This window comes from Euphorbia lathyris, chromosome 7, assembly GCF_963576675.1.
Source record: "Euphorbia lathyris chromosome 7, ddEupLath1.1, whole genome shotgun sequence".
NCBI lineage: Eukaryota > Viridiplantae > Streptophyta > Magnoliopsida > Malpighiales > Euphorbiaceae > Euphorbia > Euphorbia lathyris.
Genome location: NC_088916.1, coordinates 85,088,770 through 85,096,106, shown reverse-complemented (window position 1 = coordinate 85,096,106; position 7,337 = coordinate 85,088,770). Strand labels below are relative to the sequence as shown.

Here is a 7,337-nt window from a genome sequence, read left to right as displayed (position 1 = left end):
TATTTTTTAGAAATATCCTTTGGCGTATCCCCTATCGGTGCTTCATAGTAGAGCTGTAATTCTGGTGAAATTTTTTTTCTCTTGGCTTGGAAATTGATTTTTCATTGTGATTGCTGTTTGAAAATCACGGAAGTTTCTTTGAATTATTGCTTAAATGAGAATGATAAATTTGGAGACCCTAAGAAGGATGGTGATTAGTGTGGCTGGATTCATTTTGCTTCACTCAGTGAACTATATTTTGAAAATTTTGACATGTAGAAGAGTAGCAGCCATGTTATGTTTGCATGGTTGTTATCAAAGAAATTATATTGTCAGCCCTTGTTTTTGAATGGCAGAGAACTTTTAAACTTTGCAGCTAATTTTGATGACTTCATCTTCCAATAATTGGGATATTATTTGGGAGCATAAGCTTTGAAGGCTTTTAATTTGTTCACTATATGCAGTGAGACCATAAAGAAATTATGTCTGAGGCTTCATATGTTTTAGACTTTTATCATCTTTAGATTTCAGAAGATTACTATGACTATTTCCATTATTAGTAAATATGGTTTTTGTTTGTCGGCTTTTTATTGTTTCTTGAGGTGCACTGTGATGCATACAAATGTGCCTTGCTTTACCTATTTGTGTAAGGAACATAGTGTCATGTTGCTCTTTGAGATGATATGTTCATAGTTACAAATGTTAAGTCGATCCTTTTGTTTTAGATGTAATTCTTACATAGAGTGTTTCCGCAGGATTTGTCATCTCTGATGGAAGAAGAAGCTAGTATTATCCCAAGTAATGAAATGCAAAATGGTGGTTCTATGCAATCCCAATCCGTCATATAAAATTCTAAGGTTTTCAGTTTGCATAGGATCTTTACATTTTGTTGTGATGTGGGTGTAAATCAAAAGAAATTCTTCTGTTATTTATATTTTATTTTATGGAGTTGACATTTGTAAAAAAAAAGTCGAAATTTCACATTGCAATTTGTATTTTTTTAGACATCCTTTAAGTTACTGGAGCTTATTTACAATGTAAAGTAGGTCAAAGAACTAATTGTTAAATTGTAACCTTTGCAGAAATTTCAAGATGATCTACAGGCAGCAGGAATCAAAATCAAGCAGCGTGAGGATAACTTGAAAATTTTGAAAAGTCAACAAAACAAATTAGAAGACTCAATACTTGATCTGCAAGGTATTCTAAATTTTATTTTTTGTGCCTCTTCTAGAGGATTAGTTCTTCTTGAAGATTACTCAGCTAAGAAGTATTTGCACGTGCAGTTCACTTGGATACAAGCACATCTAGGAACAAACTTATGTTGTGTAGTGTAATGGTTATTAATTGAAGCATGGTAGCTACCTAACAAATTCAACTGAGTCACCTGTTTTTAATTGTTGGCCATTAATTCTTGGTTCTCCAAGTGCTTTAAGTACTGTGGCGGCAATGTTTAGATCTGTCATTCGTATACACTGTCTCCTTCAATGTTTTAGTTAATTTAATTAGAAAAGATATTTCAGTAAAGTTTTTGCTGATATAAACAGAAAATGATGTTGTTAAGAAACTGTTATTTTCGAAATCAGAGTAAATTTATTTAGAAATTGTTATTTTCGGAATTATCATTTATTTAGGAAGTCTTAGTATTAGTAGAAATAAGAGTTTATTTTCAGAACTATTATTTAGGAAGTTCTAATTCTAATAGGATAGTAGTTTATTTTTAGAATTTTTATTTAGGAAGTGTTAAATCTAATAGAATAGGAATACTAGAAAGGAGCCATTTATCATTGGTAAAGTACTATTTGAAAAACAAATTCAGAGGTCAGGAGTTCTCATCATAGAGATCCGGGTTTCTCTCTAACGAGCTGCATTAATTAATTCTCATCATACTATCTCGAAAGAAAAACAAGTAAGATTCACTTCCTGATTTCAAGGTTCAAGGACCCGTAATTTGATCCAAAACTCGGGAGCTTAACAAAGTGGTATTAGAGCAAGTTATAGGTGAATCAAGTAATCTGGAAAAACAGTTTGAAGCCTTTTTGAGATTCATACTGCAAAGACAGGCCAAAGGTGGAGGCCATGGTACTCCAACTAGAAACCATTGAGGAGAGTGGCAATCTAGCACAACAAGGAAAGAGACAAGGGGTGGACAGTAGAATACGACGGCAGGAGGAGGACTGCTTCCAAAATTCTCGAAACTGGATTTCCTAAGTTTGATGGGTCGTATGATCCCTTGAGCTGGTTGGTTGCATATGTGTGAGCATTTTTGTAAGCATCAACACACTGTTGAAAGGCACAATAGTGGTCGAAGTAGAGTTGCATAAATCTGCTGAATTACCAAGGCTATATGAAAAAAGAGAAATTATCAAGATGGGACTGCTGGCCAGCCGTGGAAGGACCGTTTAGAGAAACGAAAGTCTAAGGGGATTTGTTATAATTATGACTAATTGTATACATGAAGACATCAGTATAAAAGATATCACTGGCTGGAAGGACTGGAGGAACCTTTACTAGAACCAGATGATGAAGATCCTATCACCAACTGATGCTTTGGTGAAGTAGCTCAAGTTATCATCTTTGTGCATGAGTTCACACTCATTTTTGTAGGGGAAGGCAATGTTAAAACTGTTGTAGCTAGTCTATATCATAATAAATCGTTATTTTGATTAGGTTTAGGACTTACTAGTTTCATAATTGTTATTTATTTAGGAAGTCTTAGTCCTTGAGGAGTAGGAATTTATTATCAGAATTGTTATTTAGGAAGTTTTAATTCTAATAGGGGTATGGTTTTATTTTCAGAATTTTTATTTAGGAAGTTTGAATTATAATATGAGCAGGAGTTCTAGTTCAAGTCTGCCTTTTGTACTCTTATAAGTTATAACAGGGAAGTGTTTATCATTAATAAAGTAAGCATCATTTGGAAAACAAATTCAGAGGTCACAAAATTAATTCTTTTCATAGTTAAGCTAGGTCGAAAATTAATATGAGCAGTTTTTTTATCCCAACTTCCAGTCAGTGTTTCCGAATGGAAGGATTTACTTTTAGATGCTAGAATTGTTTGGAGATTTTATCTGTATAATCATTTGTGATGCATAATATCTCTTTTTCCATTTTCATTTTTTGCTACCGACAAGTTTCCTTTCAGTTATTCTTGGTAATTATCACTCCGCAAGACTCCTAGTGGTGAAAGTGAAAGCCATTCCTCCCATCAGAGTGAGGAAGAAACAGTAAAGCAGATTCTGCAGCATGAAACTTCTGCTGCAGGCATTCTGTGTCAGCTGACAATGCGCCATGGTACTCATGCACCTCAACTCGGATTCACTAAGGATGTGCTTGGTATTGTTGCTACTCTGGGCAAGGTGGTTGATGATAATCTTAGCAGGTTAGTTTGAAGTTGCATCCTTGCTAATATAGCATACTAATATAGTCAGTTAATTTATGTACTCCACAATTCCAAGAGCTCTTATTATTTTCAATCAGTGAAATGCCACCGTACTTACTGCCACACTGAACTTTGCTTTAAAGAGTTGCATGATAATGCAGTTGTTGTTAGTTATCTGCACTATTTTCAACCTACTTTTACTTATTCTTTCTTAATTGCAGGCTTCTTTCAGAGTACTTAGGAGTAGAGACAATGCTAGGAATTGTTTGCAAGACTTACGAAGGTGTTAAAGCTCTTGAAACTTATGACAAGGAAGGACATATAAATAGTGATTATGGAATTCGAGGTTTTGGTACTACTATCGGACAGACTCTGGATGGTCGATTTCTTGTCATTTGTCTCGAAAATTTAAGGCATGTATCTCTTTCTTTTCTTTATTGCTGTTTGGAATTCAGCTCTTGAATTACAAACTTTTTTCCCTTGTAGATCTTACTGTGGTGAATTTGTGGATGATGACCCTCAAAGAAGGCTTGATCTTCTACAACCAAAATTGCCTAATGGCGAGTGCCCACTTGGATTTATTGGTTTCGCTGTTAACATGATCCATGTGGATTACATGAATTTGTTGTATGTATCTGATGTCTATGGCCTCAGAGAGACTATATTTTACAGCCTCTTTTCTCGCCTGCAAGTTTACAAAAGTAGGGAGGAGATGCTACTTGCTCTTCCACTTATAAGTGATGGAGCAATTTCACTGGATGGAGGGATTATTAAGCCTAATGGTTTCTTTTCCGTGGGGAATCGGTAAGTATTTTGCTTCATTATTGACATGAAATTGTCTTCCAATCAGATCTAATGGTGAATTTCAACGGTTTACAACATCTCATTTTATGGTATTTCGGAATTTGCTTTCTGCATGTAGGTAGTTTAAATGCACTAAGAAAGAAATTGTTGGTCCCGTGTGATTAGTTCCAAGGGGGGTTAGGAACTAATGTAACTTTTTTGCTTAATTATGCCGACTTAATCAATTCTTTGAATTTATTTAACTTAGTTTAGGTTAGCACGGCCGAGAGATGTAAGACAGCTTTAGTCAGATGCTGACTAGAACTGTTTTACTTGTGAGTTGGGAATTAACACTTGAGGTCAGCTTCCAACTCAGCACCAAGATTACTCAGTGTCAGCTTTTACAATTTATATCCTGAGCAATTTAATCAAGAAACACATACATATATATATATATATTGAGAGAGAGTTAGAAATTACTCAGCAGACTTATCCTGGTTCGGTCTCTCCGCCTACGTCCAGTCCCCAGAATCCCTCTGGGTTTTTCAATCCAATACTGAGCTCTTTAAAGGTAGAGCACAAACCGTTTACAAGGCAGTTGAATATGCAAGAGTACCTTCCTCTATTCGTCTACTCAACTCCTACTGAGCGCTATAACCAAACACTCAGATTCTCTACCGCTGAGTACTTAAAACCGAGTACTCGGCACCACTCTCTCAATCTTTTACAATTGATACAAATCTGTTCTTTCTAGATGAAGAACACTTTAGATGAAAACAAATTCAATCTAGCTTTTACATAGAAATGGAAATTTGGTGTAAGATCTTTTTCTTGTTTGAATGTGCTTTGTATGTATGCTCTTTTTCTCTTGTATTTTTTCGACAATTAGTCTAAGTGATGAACTTGTCCTTTTATAGTTGATTCTGAAGCTCTAATGATTTGAATCTGGAAGTATCCGTTGGATTCAAACGGATCTATTGTGTCATTCTCTTGGTCAGCATTAAGAATTGCAGGCTAATCCTGTAGTCTGAAATTAGCAGGCGTCAGGCTTGTCTTCTTCCGGCAGGTTCGTCTTCTAGCGCTAGTTTCGTCTTTTAGCTAGAGGACAGTTGACCCATGCATCTCGAAATTGACTCTGTGCGTAATTCTAAGGTTTCTGTATTGGCGCAGATAGTTGTCGGATCTTGTCTTTTAGCAAACATATCATTCGCGCTGTCCTGACGAATACTCAGCTTGAACTTTATAGACGTTGCTTTCATTCTTTGTTTCTGAGTCATACTCTTACTCAGCTTCCGTGGTCAGCTTCGTTCTCTTCTTTGATACTGAGTTACGTTCCACTCAGCTTCTTTGGTCAGCTTCATCTTCAAGCGTTTGTTCTGAAGATGACTTTTCTTCTATTATGCTGAGTTACACTCCACTCAACTTGTGCTGTGTTCTCATGCTGACTTCATCCTGTCTTACTTTTTATTTCTATTTTCATTTATACTTATACTCAACATTGAACAAACATATTAGTACAATTAAATCAAAGTACTTAAATTTAATTGCCTCTTAATCATGGATTAACTTAAACAATTTTCAAATCAAAATCATGTGGAAAGGTGTTTCAACAGAAATGTTTTTCTGAATAGTGATAGATTGTAGAATTATGTATGTGCTATAATTTGATTATAATAGGCCACCTATAGGGTTCATAGCATTAGCCTCTGACCTTCCAAATTCAACTCATGATATTTGGTGCATGGATTTTTCTTCCCCCAATTTTTGTACAACTATCATACAAAAGAAAAGAAATATGTATTTTGTCTAGAATGGTCGATTCAAAGTGTGAGCCTTGGCGCAGCAGTAAACATTGTTGTTGTTGTGTGACCGAGAGGTCATGGGTTCAAGTCTTAGAAGCGACCTCTTGCCAAAAAAAATGGCAGGGGAAGGCTTGCCCCCAGTAGACCGTTGTGATGGGATCCCTCTCCGGACCCTCGCTTAGCGGGGACGCATAGCCCTTTATGGTTCATGCGATGCATCTGGCTAGTGAATAACATATTTTGGCATACCCTATGTTTAGAGTTACATGTGTGTGTGTGAGTGCGTGTTGTGTGTGTATTTCTCATTTGGTATCCCTTCTTTCTGGATTTTTTTTGTTCTGCAGGACCGATGTTGATGTAAGATTTCCAAAACCTTCCATATCAGCAAATCCACCTGATAGCTACATGGAAACTGAGAATCAACTCAAACAGAAGACATGGGAAAAGGAGAAGTTGACAGAGGATTTAAAGCGAGAGAAAATGCTGTTGAATTCTGCAAGATTCAATTTTGAGAGAATGAAGGAAGAGTTTGTTAAGTTTCTCTCACAAACCTCTGCAAACACAGCTCAGGTATTGCACTGAACACATCTTAATTGAGTTGGATTAGAGTTGTATTTTGCAGATTTCAACAGCATTCGCTCTCGCTTCAAATGCAGGGAGGACATGATAGGTTCAACCCTAGATGATATTAGAAGGGGGAATCAAATCCTTATCAGGATAGCAACTCCGAAGAGTCTTCTATTCCGTTATCGTTTTTGAATGGGCTACGAATTTGTTTTCATGAAAAGGGCATCTTATTCAGTTACCAGGAGCAATTGGTTTTGTGAAGTCAATGGTTTGAAACAATCCTTTTCGATCTGTGGTGTGCAGTAAGGACCGGTTCGTATTAGGCGTAGCAAATCTGTCATTTTTTTCCTTTTAGTTTTTAACCATTAGGAGTAGAAGTGGGTAAATTTAGTAACTTCTGGACTCTTAACATCTTCATAATCAATGTTTTTAAAAATGTTATGCACTTCAAGTAGGAGCAACTTTTACAAGTTCTTTCATAAACCCTGGAGTTTTTGCATTATGTGAAATTATTATGGGTTTTCTTTTTGCATACTTTTTTATTAATTTGGATAAATAATTTACTAGTTTCTATGTTCTTATATATTAAGCTACTCTGTTTGTGGAAATAATTGTCTAATCATTAAGTTTTTGTTTCTATCAATTCTTTAAAATTAATAGTCAAAATAGATTAAATTAAATTTGAAGTGACAACTCTTTATCCTATTTTATAAATTTTTTGATTGAAAGTAGACATCTGGTGAGGCCGGACGAAGGACATCCCAACTATGTTGGCACCCCCTAAAGACCTGCCTGAGACCAGTGCCGATATTATTAAAAGGAAAGAG

The 7,337-nt window shown here is 35.7% G+C and overlaps 1 pseudogene; it reads left to right on the top strand.

Moving 5' to 3' along the window:
- Positions 1-601: 601 nt before the first annotated feature.
- Positions 602-6,610, top strand: LOC136200513 (protein DEFECTIVE IN MERISTEM SILENCING 3-like; annotated as a pseudogene).
- Positions 6,611-7,337: the final 727 nt, after the last annotated feature.